The sequence below is a fragment of the Bufo gargarizans genome, chromosome 4 (assembly GCF_014858855.1).
Source record: "Bufo gargarizans isolate SCDJY-AF-19 chromosome 4, ASM1485885v1, whole genome shotgun sequence".
Lineage (NCBI taxonomy): Eukaryota > Metazoa > Chordata > Amphibia > Anura > Bufonidae > Bufo > Bufo gargarizans.
In genome coordinates, this window is record NC_058083.1 from 213718010 (window position 1) to 213737001 (window position 18992).

An 18992-nucleotide genomic window follows, 5' to 3' on the forward strand; every position below is an offset into this window, starting at 1 on the left:
ACAAATCCATCACATCTATGAGTATGATATAAAAAACCTAAACATCCCTATAACCCCCCCCTCTGCCTCCCCCCCCCCCCCCCATTGGCTGCTGTTCCCCACAATTCAAAATACAGCATACAACAAATTCATTAGTTATTTCCACGTGGTTCTGCGTGCAACTCTCCGATTCCTCTCGATATCCTCGTATATTTTAATTTGCTGAAGGTATGAACCCCACTCCTTTAACGAAGGCTGGGAGGCAGAGCCCCAGTGCCTGACCACTATAGCTTTCGCTACCATCAAACCTCTCATCCATACCCGTCTAACCTGATGGGGGACTTCCGTTTCTGAGCTACAATCTCCAAAAATCACTATCAAGATCCCTGGGTTATAGTTCATTGAGGATTCCTTTTGTAGGGCAGAAAAAACCTCTTCCCAATATTTTCTTATTTTGCTGCAGCTCCACAGCAAATGGGCAAAGTTAGCGTTCACGTATCCACATTTAGGGCAACAACAGTCCCGATCCCTATTTTGGGGGAATTTTCCTTGGGTTTTGGGCGTATAATACAATCTATGAAGGATCTTAAATTGAATCAGTCTATGCGCACTGGATACTGTTGCCTTTCTCACATTCCTATAGATAGTAGGCCACTGTAAAGGAGGGCAATTCAGCTCTTGCTCCCATTTACTTGGGCTTTTAAAAGGGGTTACAGAAGCCAGTGCCATACGGAGTTTAGCATATAATCGAGATAGTTTCACCTTGTGATCCTTCTGTGCGTCACAATAATCAAAAAATATATTCTCTTGTGGAAGAATACGGCCCCTATTCCTAGAGGCTTCAAATATATGTTTCAAACATGCATACATAAATAAATCTAATGGTGAAGTGTCAATTAAGCCCAATTCTGCAAGTGATTTAAATCGACCTAAATGAAATAGGTGGGACACCCTATTAATACCATTACGTAGCCAGTACCCAAAATCTGTAACTTTGAAAAACTCCCCCACAGAGGGGTATAAGCAAACGGGCCGGGGGCTTTAAGGAGCTCCTTTAGCCTATTCCACACCCTCTGCAATGAGAAAGGGATCGACAGGGATTTCCTCATTCCCATGAACCCACTTTCTAAAAATGAAAAAATATTCTCTATTGGCTTTTCAATGACTTTATTCAAATACCGTAAAAAGCAAGCTCTCTTTCCAATTACAACACCGCTGAATCTGTGCACAAAAAAAGTAACCTTGAAAAAAAGGTAGTGACAACCCGCCATCTACCTCCGACAACCATAGATATCTCTGTTTTATACGCACCCTCTTCCTGCCCCAGATTAAATCATTAATCAAGGTCTCCAATCTATAAAAGAAGATATCATCTACCCAAATAGGAGAGGCACACAACGGAAACAAAATCATAGGCAAAATAACCATCCTAATCAATGCGATTCGGTCTATCTGTGCCAATATCAATTTCCGCCAAGCACCAACTTTGGTCTTAACTTTTTCCAAAACTGGTGCCAGATTGAGCTCATAATACCTACTTATAGGAACCCCGATCTTAACACCCAAGTAATCTAAGGTATCGTTAGGTGCCAGGACACGAACTCGGCTCCCCTCATCTACAGCTCTCCGGTTCAGCGGGAGGAGCGATGACTTTGCCCAGTTGATCATATATCCTGATAATTTACCATACTGTTCTATAACCTCTATGACATACGGAAGGATTTTCCAACCCTGATCCAAAAACAGGATCACATCATCTGCATATAGGCTTATTTTATCGCTCGCTCCCGCCACCCCGAAGCCGTCTATACCCCTCTCTGAACGGATCCGACAAGCCAACGGTTCTATAAAGAGAGCGAAGAGGAGGGGAGACAATGGACAACCCTGTCTCATCCCTCTCCGCATCATAACAGGGGAAGTAGTAATACCATTGATATTAATATATGCAACCGGCTGTTTATATAGCATTTGAGTCATTTCCAAAAAAAGCTTCCCAAGACCAAAATGAGACATCGTAGCCCACAAAAAAGACCACTCCATCCTGTCAAACGCCTTTGCGGCGTCTAATGACAGGATGGAGTGGTCCACACTGCCCCCCACAGACAAATTCAAATACACCCTATATAGACTCGACTGTATATGGCGGCCCGGAATAAAGCCCGTCTGGTCAGGGTGTACCAGATCAGCTATAACCCTCTTCAGGCGACCAGCCAAAATTTTTGCAAAAATCTTGTAGTCCGTATTTAAGAGCGATATAGGTCTATACGACCCCACATCGCATGGGTCCTTATCCTTCTTCAAGACCAAAACCATCACTGCCTCTCTAAATGATGGTGGTAGAGAGCCAAGTACGCAGGATTCATTAAAAACCTGAAGAAGGATTGGGAGGAGGGACTTGGCATGGTACCTATAGATTTCGAAAGGCAATCCATCTGGGCCTGGGGATGAACTATACTTTAAGGACGGGAGAATCACTTGGAGTTCCTCCAAACAAATGGGGGAGTCTAACATTTCTCTATCTTGGGTAGTTAACTGGGGGAGCGCCAGTTGTTGAAGGTATTGATCCATAACATTACGACTAGACATAGACTCAGATTTATAGAGGGTAGAATAGTATTTCACAAATTCCTCTCTAATCTCTTCTGCGGATCTCACTCTAGTTCCTTGTGGATTCCTGATTTCTTTTATGCTGGTATCCTCTCTCTGGTTGGCCACCAAACGAGCCAAAAACCTACCTGTTTTACCAGACTCGCAGAAACGATTCTGGCCTTGAAATAGTAGCTTGTGTTGTGCTTTTTTATATAAGAGTGTCTTAAGCTGAGAGTTAGCCTCCTTTAATTGGGTGATGACTTGCTCATTATAACTATCAATCAATGCGACCCGCAGACTCCTTATTGAGTCTGTCAGTTGTTTTTCCCTTCGTCGTGATTCCTTCCTGAATCTATAGATTTTATTGAAGTATAGACCCCTAATATGGGCCTTCAACGCGTCCCACACATAATGAATGTGAGTTGAACCTACGTTGAAGCCCCAAAATTCCTGAAGATCCTGGTCTACTCGGGCCTGCTCCCCAATCACCTCAAGCCAGTGCGAGTTCAATTTAAAAGTTCTTCCTACGGATGGAGCCTCCACAAACGCAATCAGTACTGGGGAGTGATCCGAGATTCCATGAGGTTCATACCTCATCCTCAGGACACGACCGCACAGATCCCTACTAGCAAAAGCCAAATCGATACGGGACATAGACCCGTATGACTGGCTAAAACATGAAAAGATTTTTTTATTGCCATAGAGGTGGCGCCAGATATCAATCAGCGCCAGCTCCTGGCACACAGCAATCAAGGGGGACCCACTGCGACCGTGCCCAGAAAGTGAAGAGAACCGATCCAGCTCAGGATCCGGTACCGCATTAAAATCACCCACCACCAATAAGGCACATTGATTTTGAAGCTATATATTGAGCTAAGTGAGAAAGAACTATTGCCTTAAATGGGGGGGGGGGGGGGGATATAGATAAAAGCCAATATCACCTCCTGCCTTTTCCAATACCCATGAAGAAATACGTAGCGCCCTTCTTTATCGATGGAACTGTCTAGTGGTTGGAACTCCATCCCTCGATGTATATACACACTAACCCCTCTTGCATAGGAAGAGTAACAAGCGTGGTACTCCAAAGAAGCCCATTTCCTTTTCAATTAATAAATCCTATCAACTGTTGCATGGGTCTCTAGTAGTGCCACAATCGCAGGCAGATGCCGTACCACAAGGTCAAACACCACTGTCCTCTTCACTCTGTCTCCCAACCCTCTCACATTCCAGCATAAGATGTTACACGGCATATCATATACGTAGAGGTATCGCCAATCTCAGCGGAGAGGCACGCACCACCACGTGGCAGAGAACAGCAGCCAATCCCTCCCTAAAACCCACCCCCAAACACCCCCCTGCATGGTTGACAAGGAATTTTACAATACCCATCAACCTCTCTCCTTCCACCAAACCTCCCCCCCCCGCCATCTCCCCTCATTAACCTCCCTCCCCATCACCTCTCCATATGGTTTCAAAAACCCCTAGAATCCAGCCATTGCGCCGCCTCCGCCTGTGTAGTAAAAAAGTGAACAGAATCATTGTGTACCACTCTTAATTTCGCAGGGTATAACATTGAGTACTTAATCTTAGCTGAAATCAATCTTTTTTTTACATCAAAATAGGATCTTCTCTTGTTTTGGGTCTCTCTGGAAAAATCTGGGAATATTGATATCAGATTACTATCAAAATATATTTCTGATATTTCTCTTTTGCGTCTAAGAACCCAATCCCGATCCTTTGAGCATACAAATTTTGCTAAAATTGCCCTAGGAGGGGCACCTGGAGTTTTTTTTTTAAATGGAATTCTATGAGCCCTTTCCACACAAAAGGAAGATAGATCATATTCTGAACCCAAGCTTTCTAACAACCACTTCTGAATAAATTCCGGCGGGTTATCCTGTTCTACGCCTTCTGGGAAACCTACTAATTGCAGATTATATCTACGAGACCTATCCTCTAGCTCTACCACTTTCCTTCTTAGCCAAGAACGGTCCTCATCTACCTCTTCCAGTCTGTTCTTTAATACCCCATTCTCTACAGTAACAGAGTTAACTGCAGTTTCCAATTCCTTAACCTTTAACCTCAGATTCGTCATTTCGTCTCTTATTATAGTAACATCCCCTTGTACTACTGCAAGGGAGGAGGCCAAGTCTGCTACCGAGATATTGGTAGCATTTACCACTCCCAGTATATCCTGCAGTTTCTTATTAATGCTCTCAAAGCCTTCACTATGGGGGAAGCCGGTTTTTAATAGGACCTGTTCTAACCGGTCCGTATTGTCTGCACCTGATTCAACCTGAGGGGCAGATCTCTGTAACCCTCCTCTAGTTTTGGGCGGTGGTGACTTCAGAAATTTATCTAGTCGAGCCTGTGGGCTCCCCCCTAATCCACCCTTTGGAGAGGTCAATCCAGCTGATTTACGGTATTTTGGCGGCATTCTCATATAAGACAGTATATTGCACCCACAAACAAATTTCCCACAGAGCAATGTCTCATATATATAGATACAGGGCAATACCCATCAAAATTGACTTTAACAGGACCAGCTAGCGAGAGGATACAGATACTTATTAACTATACTTGAAAAAGAGAAAAAAAAAAAAGAGGTAAATGCTGAGTCAATATAAATAGCCCAAAGCCAGGGTACATGCAAACTACTTGGTTACTCCCCCCAGGTACCAAAGTAAAATATGCTTGCCCACAGATATATAACGGTATTACAGATATACGTGGGAAAAAACCCAATTGCAGTCATAGAGGATTGTTTAAGACTCAGCTTTGAAATATATGCCCCAAAACGAAGATACAGGCCAGGTTACCCAGTAGGGACGTCTTCTAAAGTTCAATCTGCGGGCCCCAAGATTTGGCTTTTCCGCCTCTCAAGAACCATATCGGGGCGCCCCACGGGTTTTCCAACTAGCAGCTGAGGCTATATGCGGACCAGTTCATCCAAAAAGAAAAAAGAGAGGCAGAGTCAGAAAAAGGCTAAAGAGCACAGAGGGTCGTTATTGATCTTACTTTTCCTTCTGTACTCTGTGCAGAGAGGAACGGCAGTTCAGCTGAGGACACAGCCTCAGATTCGAATGACCAGCAAAAACAGCTGATAACCCCAGGGCTCACAGGAAACCGCCAACAAAGACCGATGGTATCAGCAGTTTCACATTCGGAATGGATCAGCCAGTTCATCTAGCCCCTACTTCATCCACAAGAGCCAGAACCCCATTAATCTGGTAACTTACCAGCTCCGACACCCAGCGCCTCCAGGCGGCATGCAGCTGGTCACAGCGAAGAGATGGCATCGAGTGAGGGGTCGGACAGGGCAGAACAGGCAGTATAGGGCTGACCGTCGATAGCAGCATACAGCAGACGGGCGAGTAAATCTAAAGCCGCAATACACCAGGTGGGTTACCGGCTCCAGCTCCCAACGCCCTGCACCTCACAGGCAGCAAATCGCCATACAACCGGTCTCGGCAAGTCACAGCAGGCAGCCGGCCGAAGATAGTGGAAGCGGCACACAGGGGATCACCAGAGGCAGCAGGAGGCAAACCGTCTAAACCATCCAGACTCGACTAGCCATGCCTGGCCAGGGGGCGGCATTCCTTAGGATCCAGGTCCGCATCGAGGAGCGAGGCGAGGCAGGGAGTGAGCGGAGAGGACAGCCGGAGGAGGAGCGCGCCACACCTACGTCATGGCGCTACACCGAGGACAGACAACAGACAGACAGGACAAAAAACAAAAAAATGTTTTAGTGTCTCATGTTCTGAGAGCTATAGTTTTTTTTATTTTTTGAGTGATTTTCTTATGTAGGGGCTCATTTGTTGCGGGATGAGGTGACGGTTTTATTGGTATAATTCTGTGGGACATATGCCTTTTTGATCGCTTGGTGTTGCACTTTTTGTGATGTAAGGTGACAAAAATGGATTTTTTTTATTTACACAGGTTTTTTTTTTTTTATGGTGTTTATTGGATGGGATGGATCATGTGATACATTCATAGAGCCGGTCGCTATAGACGCGGTTATACCTAATATTTTTTTTTTCTTTTTTTTTATAAAATCAGGGGAAAAGGGTCATTTTTCTTTTTTCGCTTGAAACTTTTTTCGCTATTAAAAACTGTTTTTTAACTTTTTCTAACTTTATTTCTGACTTTAACTTTTGAGGGTCTGATCCCCTCTGCAATGCATTACAATACATCTGCAAGGCATTGGGCAGCCTCTGAACGGCATCAGGCTGCCTTCTCACCCATCGACCCGATGGGCTCCCTCACCCGCAGCAAACCCCTTCTATGTCGCGGTCATCGCTGACCGCGGAATAGAAGGGTTTAATGTGCTGGAATTGGTGTTTTCACCGATGACAGCGCATACAGCAGGGGTCCAGCTAACGGGAACAGCCGATCCCCTGCAGGTGATCGGGCGGGCGCAGCTCCTGCACCCTCCCGATCAGCGCGCCATAATAGTACTGAGATGGGCGGCAAGTCACGTCCAGCTGCGCTGTACTATTACGTCCCTGGTCAGGAAGGGGTTAAACTCTTAAATAAGAGAATGGAGAGGGTGTCAGCAGCAAGTTTGTGTTTACATCACTAATTATTTTGCCCTTCCTCTGATCTGTCAGATCTGAACAATAACCCCTCAAAAACAGATCCTGTCTGTGGAGCAAACTAGGTGCAGAACAGTGTGACACCACCGTTCCCTTCACATGTGGTATGCTGGAGGAGCACTGTGAATTGTCCCTGCAGTAGAGGCTGAGGACACGGGGGAGGATGAGGAGGCAGAGGCGGACATTGTCGCAGGACCAACGGCGTGACAACGTGGAGGCAGAAGCGGCGTTAAGTGTTGCTTAAAACAAGATTTAATAATACACCTTCTCTGGGACAAAAGGCTTGGTAAATTGATTGTCCGGGAATTTCCCTCAAAGATTGGGATAATATATTGGCAAATTTAAGTTTAGTTTCTTATAATTTTAATCAAGTTTTGGTTTAATTTAATGGTTTTAAATTTAATTTAACAGATTGAAGAATGGGGACTATTTGATTTGATAATTCAATCTGTGGTTAACTTTCCATGATTACTCAATAAAGTTTTGCCTAAGACAGGAGAGAACATGGTTGCGATGCAGAAAGCATTCCAAAAACAATTTCTCTCCACCTGGAGACGAATCCTGTCAAGATTGACGTAAGTGTGGTATCGTCTGCTAGTCAAGCCAGATACTTCTGAGGCAACCTGCCTGACATGAAAAAGCCTCTAGTAATTACAAACAATGGAAAGACAAAGCTTCAAGATTGCTTGGAGCCTGGAAGAGCCGCTAAGTTCATCAAGATTCAAACCATAACTACCAGCCCCCGATCCCCGTCATCATGGATGGGAAGGAGGACATCCTGTGGTGCATGAATATGGAGAGGGTCTTCAGATTCCCCCCCCCCCCCACACTATATGGAAGTCTCAGAAATGAACCTCTGCTCCCGACAAAAGCTCCTGGAAAGGTCATGGAGCGGCCCAGTCATCCAGCATCTATTCACCCCGCTGAAGGATTATTTTGAAAGTTTGTAGAAGCCCCATGCTTCAGATTTATTATTGAGACACCGGATTTTATAATATTACATTATTATATAAAGAAAAAAAATATAATTAAGCCCCTTCGTCACCCGGCTTCCAAGTGCGATCAGCTACATCATCATAATCGAGTACTGTCTGCAAGTCACTGATGTCCTCCTCAACCGCCTCTGGGTCAGGAGCCTGACTGATCACAACACCAGCTTCCATGTCACTCTCCTCATCACTACTTGCCCACCTAGTGGAGGAAGTGGCGGATGTCTCCTCCACATCTTGACTGGCCAGTAGCTGCTGACTGTCTTCTAGTAGCTCGTCCTCACTGTATAGTGGAGCTGAGCCCACAGCATACAATACTTCTCTGGCTGAGCGAACAGAAAAGGACAGAGGCAGGTTGAAGACAGGTGTGGGCACAGGGCCTGCTCCCGGACCATGCCAACTTAGGGTTGTGTCTGACGAACCCACTGGCTCTTGACTGGGGGTGTCTGATGTCTCTTGCGACGAAGTCGAAGATCGAGTCAACCACTCAAGAACTGCTGGGTTATTGATAGGGTAAAATATAAAATTAGAATCTGGCAGAAGCTTACGCTTAGTCAAGCCGATAGAATTGCTTTGGTTAAATTGATCTTACTTCCACAAATTTTATATACATTGACGGCATACCAAACTTGGATCAAGGATTCCTTTTTTAACTCACTGGAAAGATCAATTAATGTTTATTTGGGTAAGGAAGAGAGTTAAGATCAAACAGAAATACCTCTGGCTTGCAGCAGAAGATGGGGGTCTCTCGGTCCCCTATTTTTAAGTCTATTATCTGGCTTCTCAGATCCAATGGCTTATGGGCAGCGAGTATAGCCTTATTCAATACTTTATTGGGGGATTTACATGCCCCCCCAACAGGATATCTTCAGGATTTTAGAGACAGGAAATTTGGGATTGCGAGGGAATTACTGCCCGATAAGTAGAATGATATAACTGGTTTGGAACAAAATTAAATACATTCTTGGAATTTCACACAGTTTAGTCCCTTATGGCGTAATAATAATCTTGAGGAATTTTTATCACTCAGCCACGCCCTGCCCAGCCACGCCGCCTGTGAAGGAGCCCAGCACCGCATATCTCCTCCTTTCATCAACGATAGATTGCTGTAATCTCGCGATGCACGACCTCGCGCATGCGCAGTTCTTTCCCTGAGGCTGATGCCAGCACCCACCAATGGAGAAGGCCACTTTTACTTATTCAGGCCCCAGCACCCAGACAGAGGAGATAGGCCCCATAGCAGAGAATCAGGCTTCATGTCACACACCGATGGAGAAGACCACTTTTACTTATTTAGGCCCCTGACACCCAGACAGAGGAGAGAGGTCCCATAGCAGAGAATCAGGCTTCATGTCATAGCAGAGAATCAGGCTTCATGTCACCCACCACTGGAACAGGCCACTGTTAGATATTTAGGCCCCGGCACCCAGACAGAGGAGAGAGGTCCCATAGCAGAGAATCAGGCTTCATGTCATAGCAGAGAATCAGGCTTCATGTCACCCACACTGGAACAGGCCACTATCAGATATTTAGGCCCCGGCACCCAGACAGAGGAGAGAGGTCCCATAGAGGAGAATCAGGCTTCATCAGGGGTGTGCACACGTGCTGTTCCACCATGTTAGTGAAATGCTGCCTCCTGCTAACACGTTCCGTATCAGGTGATGGTGCCGTTAGCTGTGGCGTGGTGACAAAACTTTTCCACATCTCTGCCATGCTAACCCTGCCCTCAGAGGAGCTGGCTGTGACACAGCTGCGTTGGGGACCTCTTGCTCCTCCTCTGACTTCGCCTTGGGCTTCCACTTGTTCCCCTGTGACATTTGGGAATGCTCTCAGTAGCGCGACTACCAACGTGCGCTTGTACTCACGCATCTTTCTATCACGCTCCAGTGCAGGACATAAGGTGGGCACATTGTCTTTGTACCGGGGATCCAGCGGGGTGGCAACCCAGTAGTCCGCACATGTTAAAGTGTGGGCAACTCTGCTGTAGTTGCGCAGGCACTGCAGCATGTAGTCGCTCATGTGTGCCAGGCTGCCCAGAGGTAAGGACAAGCTGTCCTCTGTGGGAGGCGTATCGTCATCATCCTCCGTTTCCCCCAGCCACGCACCAGTGATGGGCTCGAGCTGCGTTGGGTGCCACCCCGCTCTGAACATGCTTCATCCTCATCCTCCTCCACCTCCTCGTCTTCCTCGTCCTCCAGTAGTAGGCCCTGGCTGGCCACATTTGTACCTGGCCTCTGCTGTTGCAAAAAAACTCCCTCTGAGTCACTTCTAAGAGACTGGCCTGAAAGTGCTAAAAATGACCCCTTATCCTCCTCCTGGACCACCTCCTCTTCCATCATCACCCTAAGTGTTTTCTCAAGGAGACATAGAAGTGGTATTGTAACGCTGATAACGGCGTCATAGCCACTGGCCATGTTGGTGGAGTACTCGAAACAGGGCACACAGGTCTCGCATGGAGGCCCAGTCATTGGTGGTGAAGTTGTGCTGTTCCACAGTGCAACTGACCCGTGCGTGCAGCAGCTGAAACTCCACTATGGCCTGCTGCTGCTCGCACAGTCTGTCCAGCATGTGCATGGTGGAGTTCCACCTAGTGGGCACATTGCATATGAGGCGGTGAGCGGGAAGGTCGAAGTTACGCTGTAGCGCAGACAGGCGAGCGGCGGCAGGATGTGAACGCCGGAAGCGCGCACAGACGGCCCGCACTTTATGCAGCACCTCTGACATGTCGGGGTAGTTGTGAATGAACTTCTGCACCACCAAATTCAGCACATGCACCAGGCAAGGGATGTGCGTCAAATCGGCTAGTCCCAGAGCTGCGACGAGATTTCGCCCATTATCGCACACCACCAGGCCGGGCTTGAGGCTCACCGGCAGCAACCACTCGTCGGTCTGTTGTTCAATATCCCACCACAACTCCTGCGCGGTGTGGGGCCTGTCCCCCAAACATATGAGTTTCAGAATCGCCTGCTGACGTTTACCCCGGGCTGTGCTGAAGTTGGTGGTGAAGGTGTGTGGCTGACTGGATGAGCAGGTGGAAGAAGAGGAGGATGAAGCCGAGTAGGAGGAGGAGGCTACAGGCGCCAAAGAACTCTCTGTCTGGGGCCCAGCTGCCACTACATTTACCCAGTGTGCAGTTAGGGAAATATAGCGTCCCTGGCCGTGCTTACTGGTCCACATATCTGTGGTTAGGTGGATCTTCCCACAGATGGCGTTGCGCAGTGCACACTTGATTTTATTGGATACTTGGTTGTGCAGGGAAGGTACGGCTCTCTTGGAGAAGTAGCGGCGGCTGGGAACAACATACTGTGGGACAGCAAGTGACATGAGCTGTTTAAAGCTGTCTGTGTCCACCAGCCTGAATGACAGCATTTCATAGGCCAGTAGTTTAGAAATGCTGGCATTCAGGGCCAGGGATCGAGGGTAGCTAGGTAGGAATTTACGCTTTCTCTCAAATGTTTGTGAGATGGAGAGCTGAACGCTGCCGTGTGACATGGTGGAGATGCTTGGTGACGGAGGTGGTGGTGTTGGTGGTACATCTTCTGTTGGCTGGGCGGCAGGTGCCAACGTTCCTCCCGAGGCGGAGGAAGAGGCCGAGGCAGCAGCAGAAGATGTAGCAGGGGGAGCCTGAGTGAGTTCCTTGTTTTTAAGGTGTTTACTCCACTGCAGTTAATGCTTTGCATGCAGATGCCTGGTCATGCAGGTTGTGCTAAGGTTCAGAACGTTAATGCCTCGCTTCAGGCTCGGGTCTTGTCGTCAGCACATTGTTTGAAGTACTGCCACGCCAGGGAACTCCTTGAAGCTGCCTTTGGGGTGCTCGGTCCCAGGTGGCGGTGGCCAGTAGCAGGTGAACTCTCTTGGTGGTGGGTGTTCTGCTTTTGCCCCCTGCTCCCTCTTTTGCTACGCTGTTGGCTCGATCTCACCACTGCATCTTCCTCTGAACTCTGAAAGTCAGTGGCACGACCTTCATTCCATGTGGGGTCTATGACCTCATCGTCCCCTGCATCGTCTTCCACCCAGTCTTCCTCCGTGACCTCCTGTTCAGTCTGCACACTGCAGAAAGTTGAAGCAGTTGGCACCTGTGTTTCGTCATCATCATAGACGTGCTGACTCTGATGAGGTGGTATTCTCATGTCCTAATCATCAGGAAACATAAGTGGTTGTGCGTCAGTGCATTCTATGTCTTCCACCACTGGGGAAGGGCTAGGTAGATGCCCTTGGGAAACACTGCCAGCAGAGTCTTCAAACAGCATAAGAGACTGCTGCATAACTTGAGGCTCAGACAGTTTCCCTGATATGCATGGGGGTGATGTGATAGACTGATGGGCTTGGTTTTCAGGCGCCATCTGTGCGCTTTCTGCAGAAGACTGGATGGGAGAGAATGTAAACGTGCTGGATCCACTGTCGGCCACCCAATTGACTAATGCCTGTACCTGCTCAGGCCTTACCATCCTTAGAACGGCATTGGGCCCCACCAAATATCGATGTAAATTCTGGCGGCTACTGGGACCTGAGGTAGATGGTTCACTTGTCACCACCAGACATCTGAGAAGCTCTGTCAGACGTTCTTCAGAACCTCCTGTTTGAGGTTCCTTTTTGTTTTGCTTTTGTTTTCTCATCTCGTTATCCCCTCTCAGCTGTCATGCAGTTGCACTGATTGCATCCCTTTAAATCCCTTCCCATACTGCATCACTTTGCGGTTTATACAACTTCCTGGAGTGTGTGCATGCTGGATGCTACTACCGAGTCTTCTACAGATAAGTTTTGTTCATTCATTTGTGTTTTCCTGTTTGCTGGATCTTAGGTGACCCTGACTCCCTCCGTATCAAGTGTAGGGAGCCGGTGGTTGTGTCCCCTCACTATTATAGGGTGTTCAGGTGTTATTCAGTCGAGGAACGAGGATATGCATCATCTACCATTGAGATTTTTGCATAGGCTGAGCAGTTAGGGAGAGAGCCAGGTCTGTTGCAGGGCTTTCCCTTTGGTTCCTTAGTTTTGGATCCAGTCAGTCGGATCTTCATTTTGTCTTCTAGTTTTCTGTACACCTTCCGTGACATCACTAGGACATGTGGCTGTGGCAGAATGGCCACGTCCTCTCCCAGCACCCGAGGGTCCACTGACACCACCACAACCATGTCCGCGTCCCTTACTAGATGTTTTTCTCATTGTTACCGTTCACCACAATAAGAAAAAAATTATTTGGCCCAATGTATTGAATTCAAATTCAGGCCTTTTTTTACAGGCACCTAACACTATCTGGCTATCTATTTAAGTACTGTATTACACTAATGCAGGCACAGCAGTAACCACAGATTAAAGGGAACCTGTCACCAGGATTTTGGGTACACAGCTGAGGACATTGGCTGCTTGATGGCCGCTAGCACATCCGCAATACCCAGTCCCCATAGCTCTGTGTGCTTTTATTGTGTAAAAAAACCAGATTTGATACATATGCAAATTAACATAAAAGAGTCATATCTTACTTGTGTGACCAGAGAAGAGTCATATTTTCAAGCTCTGACTCATCTCAGGTTAATTTGCATTTGCATATTTTTTACACAATAAAAGCACACAGAGCTATGGGGACTGGGTATTGCGGATGTGCTAGCGGCCATCTAGCAGCCCATGTCCTCAGCTCTATACCCAAAATCCTGGTGACAGGTTCCCTTTAAGGGCTCTTTCACACCTGCGTTATTGTCTTCTGGCATAGAGTTCCGTCGTCGGGGCTCTATGCCGGAAGAATCCTGATCAGGATTATCCTAATGCATTCTGAATGGAGTGAAATCCGTTCAGGATGCATCAGGATGTCTTCAGTTCTGGAACGGAACGTTTTTTGGCCGGAGAAAATACCGCAGCATGCTCCGCTTTTTGCTCCGGCCAAAAATCCTGAAGACTTGCCGCAAGGCCGGATCCGGAATTAATGCCCATTGAAAGGCATTGATCCGGATCCGGCCTTAAGCTAAAAGTCGTTTCGGCGCATTGCCGGATCCGACGTTTAGCTTTTTTAGAGTGGTTACCATGGCTGCCGGGACGCTAAAGTCCTGGCAGCCATGGTAAAGTGTAGCGGGGAGCGGGGAAGCAGCATACTTACCGTCTGTGCGGCTCCCGGGGCGCTCCAGAGTGACGTCAGGGCGCACCAGGCGCATGGATGACGTGATCGCATGGCACATCATCCATGCGCATGGGGCGCTCTGACGTCACTCTGGAGCGCCCCGGGAGCCGCGCGGACTGTAAGTATGCTGCTCCCCGCTCCTACTATGGCACCCAGGACTTTAATAGCGTCCTGGATGCCATAGTAACACTGAAAGCATTTTGAAGACGGATCCGTCTTCAAATGCTTTCAGTACACTTGCGTTTTTCCGGATACGGTGTGTAATTCCGGCAAGTGGAGTACACGCCGGATCCGGACAACGCAAGTGTGAAAGAGGCCTTAGGGGACGATAAATTGTAGGCCTAGTATTTAGGCCCTGGATGAAAGGTATCCTTTTATGGACAGAATTACACTTGGAGATGCACGGTAGCGTGTGAAGTTATTGAGGTTGATGACCCTATCAGCACTTGTATTTGCACCTTGAATGTATTATACCCTTTTACAGACAGAAATACACTATGTGAGATGCACAATAGTGCGTGCAAAATTAAAGGCTTATGCTTTCAGCAATTGTAATTTAACAGTTTGTGTAATATACCCTTTTACGGAAAAAAATACACTTGGAGATGCACGCTGAGTGTAATATACCCTTTTACGGACAGATTTAAACTTGGCCTGCAACAGCAGAAACCACTGATTTAGGGTATTGCTATTTTGGGAATTGAATTTCAACCCAGAACAAAAACTATGCTTTGACGGACACTAAAAAACTTGTCCAGCCACAGCTGGAACACCAGATTTAGGGTATTGCTATTTGGGCAATTGAATTTCACCCCAGAAAAATAAATATCCTTTGCCAGACAGCAGACAGTATTACACTTGGCTAGCCACAGCTGGAACACCAGATTTAGGGGATTGCTATTTTTACAAGTGAATTTCACCCCTCAATAAAATATAGAAAATTCTATCCTGAGTTTCTAGGGGTGACAATAAGCACAGCCAAGCCCCTGATGTAGGATATAGCAAAAAAAAACTAAAAACTACTATTGATGGTTAAATGGACTTGGTGCCAGCTTGTGCTGGCGCACCACAAGACACAAAATGGCCACCGATCACCCCAGAAAAAGTGACAGAAAAACGCTCTGGGCAGCCTAAAAACAGTGAGCAATTAACTAGCAGAAGTTGAATGATTCACAACTGTAGATCGATCACTTCATTAAGTGTTTTTGCTGAGTTAATCCCTGCCTAATCTCGCCCTAACAGCAGCTGCATCCTCTCCCTACACTAATCAGTATGAAGAGAAGTACGCTGGACCTTAGGTAGAGCGTGTGGACTACAGAGGGCACACGAAACAACCGGTCAAGGGCAATATTTTGGTTTCAGCAGTATTCCATCTATTCGTAAGACAAACGCGTTGTACAGCTATACAGTTCTGGTTCACTCATCCCTAATTGTAATCCTTTGTTGGTAACTGTTATTGCTTGAGAAATATTTTTATATGGATTATGAGGATTGTTTTTATATGGTATACTTTATAAAATAATAAAGATATAAATAATAAAAAAAGAACCGCTGGGTTGCTGGTCACGACAAGACCACTAACTGACACTGGGAGCTCAGGCCTCTTGGAGTGACCCCTGCTGCCATGGCCCCTTACTCTGCTGCGACCTTTGCCTGCGCCAAAAACATGTACTCCTCTGCCACTCCCCTCTGCAGGGCCTGTCTGACATACTGTAAGATCAAATAAAAAAAATATAAAGGAAATTAAAAGACCCCAAAAAAGTCTGTAATTTTCTCACTTCACCACACAATGGCTAAAAAGCCCTTTTTCCCCACTAATACACACCACAAAAGGCTTAAGAAAAGATAACTGGACCGCTGAGCGGCAAATATATATTTTTATTTTTCTGCTAATACATACCACAAAAGGCTTTACAACAGATAATTGGACCGCTGAGCGGCAAATATATATTTTTCTTTTTCCGCTAATACATGCCACAAAAGGCTTTACAACAGATAACTGCACCGCTGAGCGGCAAATATATATTTTTCCTTCTCCGCTAATACACGCCACAATAGGCTTTACAACAGATAACTGCACAGCTGAGCGTCAAATATATTTTTTCGTTTTCCACCAATACACACCATAAAAGGATTTACAACAGATCCACGGTTTGCTGACCACAAAAAACGGCACGGTCGTGTGCATGAGGCCTATGATTTCAGCACATGTGCTACCAATTCCTTCCCCAGATAATGGCTGGTGGTCCCTGGGTATTTAAGGCACCATCTCCAGCCAGAAGAAGTTTTAGGTTCCCTGGTGAACTGCAAAGGTGTTAGGTGTAATGTGATTTTAATTCAAGACAGTAGACTCCCATTATACTTTTAAAGCTTTCTTTTTACTACCAGCAGCAAATAGTTAACATAAACAGAAAGAACATATTTTTTTTTTATATATGCAAATCAGCCATCAGGAGTAGCCAATGGACAGGCAGCATAAGTTATATAAGGTTTGGCCCCCATTAAAACGTTGTCCTTTCTTGCTGCTCTCAGAAAGATAAGTATTAAAGAATCTCCTCAGAAGATAATAATAATAATAATTATTATTAATTTAATTATATTCATATATAGCTTTGTTATAAATGCTTTATATTGTGCCTGTTTACTGGATATATCACCTGCTTTATAAACTAGCGTAGCGCTTATTAAATAATAATTGTTGCCCTATGTTTTTCAGTATTTTGTAGACTCTGTCCCACATTCTATTCCATCCCCTATTAATGGCCTTATAGTTAACCATATCACTGCATTCTTCGCTTTCCGTATCCCTTTTACCTGTGCACTTTCGGTTTACTTCACCGCTCCTTCTGAAGTGCGCGCGCGTGGCTGGTCCTCAGCCTGCTCGCCTTTTCCCCTCAGCAAAGTTTTCTGAGAACCCGTTCGGCTTTTCTTGTCAGCTGCAGCGTTACCAACCTTACAGCTCCGTACATTCCTTATACTAGACTGCCACCTAGTGGTATTTCTCTATAATATCCTTTACCTCTATATTTTCCTATTACTGTGAAAAATGTATGACTGCTTGTATTATATTGTAATTATTTTACAATTATATTCCTTAAGTGTGCACACATACATATATATATATACAAACCGGATTCCAAAAAAGTTGGGACACTAAACAAATTGTGAATAAAAACTGAATGCAATGATGTGGAGATGGCAAATGTCAATATTTTATTTGTATTAGAACGTAGATAACAGATCAAACGTTTAATCCGAGTAAATGTATCATTTTAAAGGAAAAATACGTTGATTAAAATTTTCACGGTGTCAACAAATCCCCAAAAAGTTGGGACAAGTAGCAATAAGAGGCTGAAAAAAGTAAATTTGAGCATAACGAAGAGCTGGAAGACCTATTAACACTAATTAGGTCAATTGGCAACATGATTGGGTATAAAAAGAGCTTCTCAGAGTGGCAGTGTCTCTCAGAAGCCAAGATGGGTAGAGGATCACCAATTCCCACAATGTTGCGCAGAAAGATAGTGGAGCAATATCAGAAAGGTGTTACCCAGCGAAAAATTGCAAAGACTTTGCATCTATCATCATCAACTGTGCATAACATCATCCGATCTCTGTGTGTAAGGGTCAAGACCGTAAAACCATACTGGATGCCCGTGATCTCCGGGCCCTTAAACGACACTGCACCACAAACAGGAATGCTACTGTAAAGGAAATCACAGAATGGGCTCAGGAATACTTCCAGAAACCATTGTCAGTGAACACAATCCACCGTGCCATCCGCCGTTGCCAGCTGAAACTCTACAGTGCAAAGACGAAGCAATTTCTAAGCAAGATCCACAAGCTCAGGCATTTTCACTAGTCCAGGGATAATTTAAAATGGAGTGTGGCAAAATGGAAGACTGTTCTGTGGTCAGACGAGTCACGATTCGAAGTTCTTTTTGGAAATCTGGGACGCCATGTCATCCGGACCAAAGAGGACAAGGACAACCCAAGTTGTTATCAACGCTCAGTTCAGAAGCCTGCATCTCTGATGGTATGGGGTTGCATGAGTGCGTGTGGCATGGGCAGCTTGCATGTCTGGAAAGGCACCATCAATGCAGAAAAATATATTCAGGTTCTAAAACAACATATGCTCCCATCCAGACGTCATCTCTTTCAGGGAAGACCCTGCATTTTTCAACAAGATAATGCCAGACCACATTCTGCATCAATCACAACATCATGGCTGCGTAGGAGAAGGATCCGGGTACTGAAATGGCCAGTCTGCAGTCCAGATCTTTCACCTATAGAGAACATTTGGCGCATCATAAAGAGGAAGGTGCAACAAAGAAGGCCCAAGACGATTGAACAGTTAGAGGCCTGTATTAGACTAGAATGGGAGAGCATTCCTATTTCTAAACTTGAGAATCTGGTCTCCTTGGTCCCCAGACGTCTGTTGAGTGTTGTAAGAAGAAGGGGAGATGCCACATAGTGGTGAAAATGGCCTTGTCCCAACTTTTTGGGGATTTGTTGACACCATGAAATTCTGATTCAACATATTTTTCCCTTAAAATGGTACATTTTCTCAGTTTAAACTTTTGTTCCGTGATTTATGTTCTATTCTGAATAAAATATTAGAAGTTGGCACCTCCACATCATTGCATTCAGTTTTTATTCACGATTTGTATAGTGTCCCAACTTTTTGGGAATCCGGTTTGTGTGTATATATATATATATATATATATATTTCCA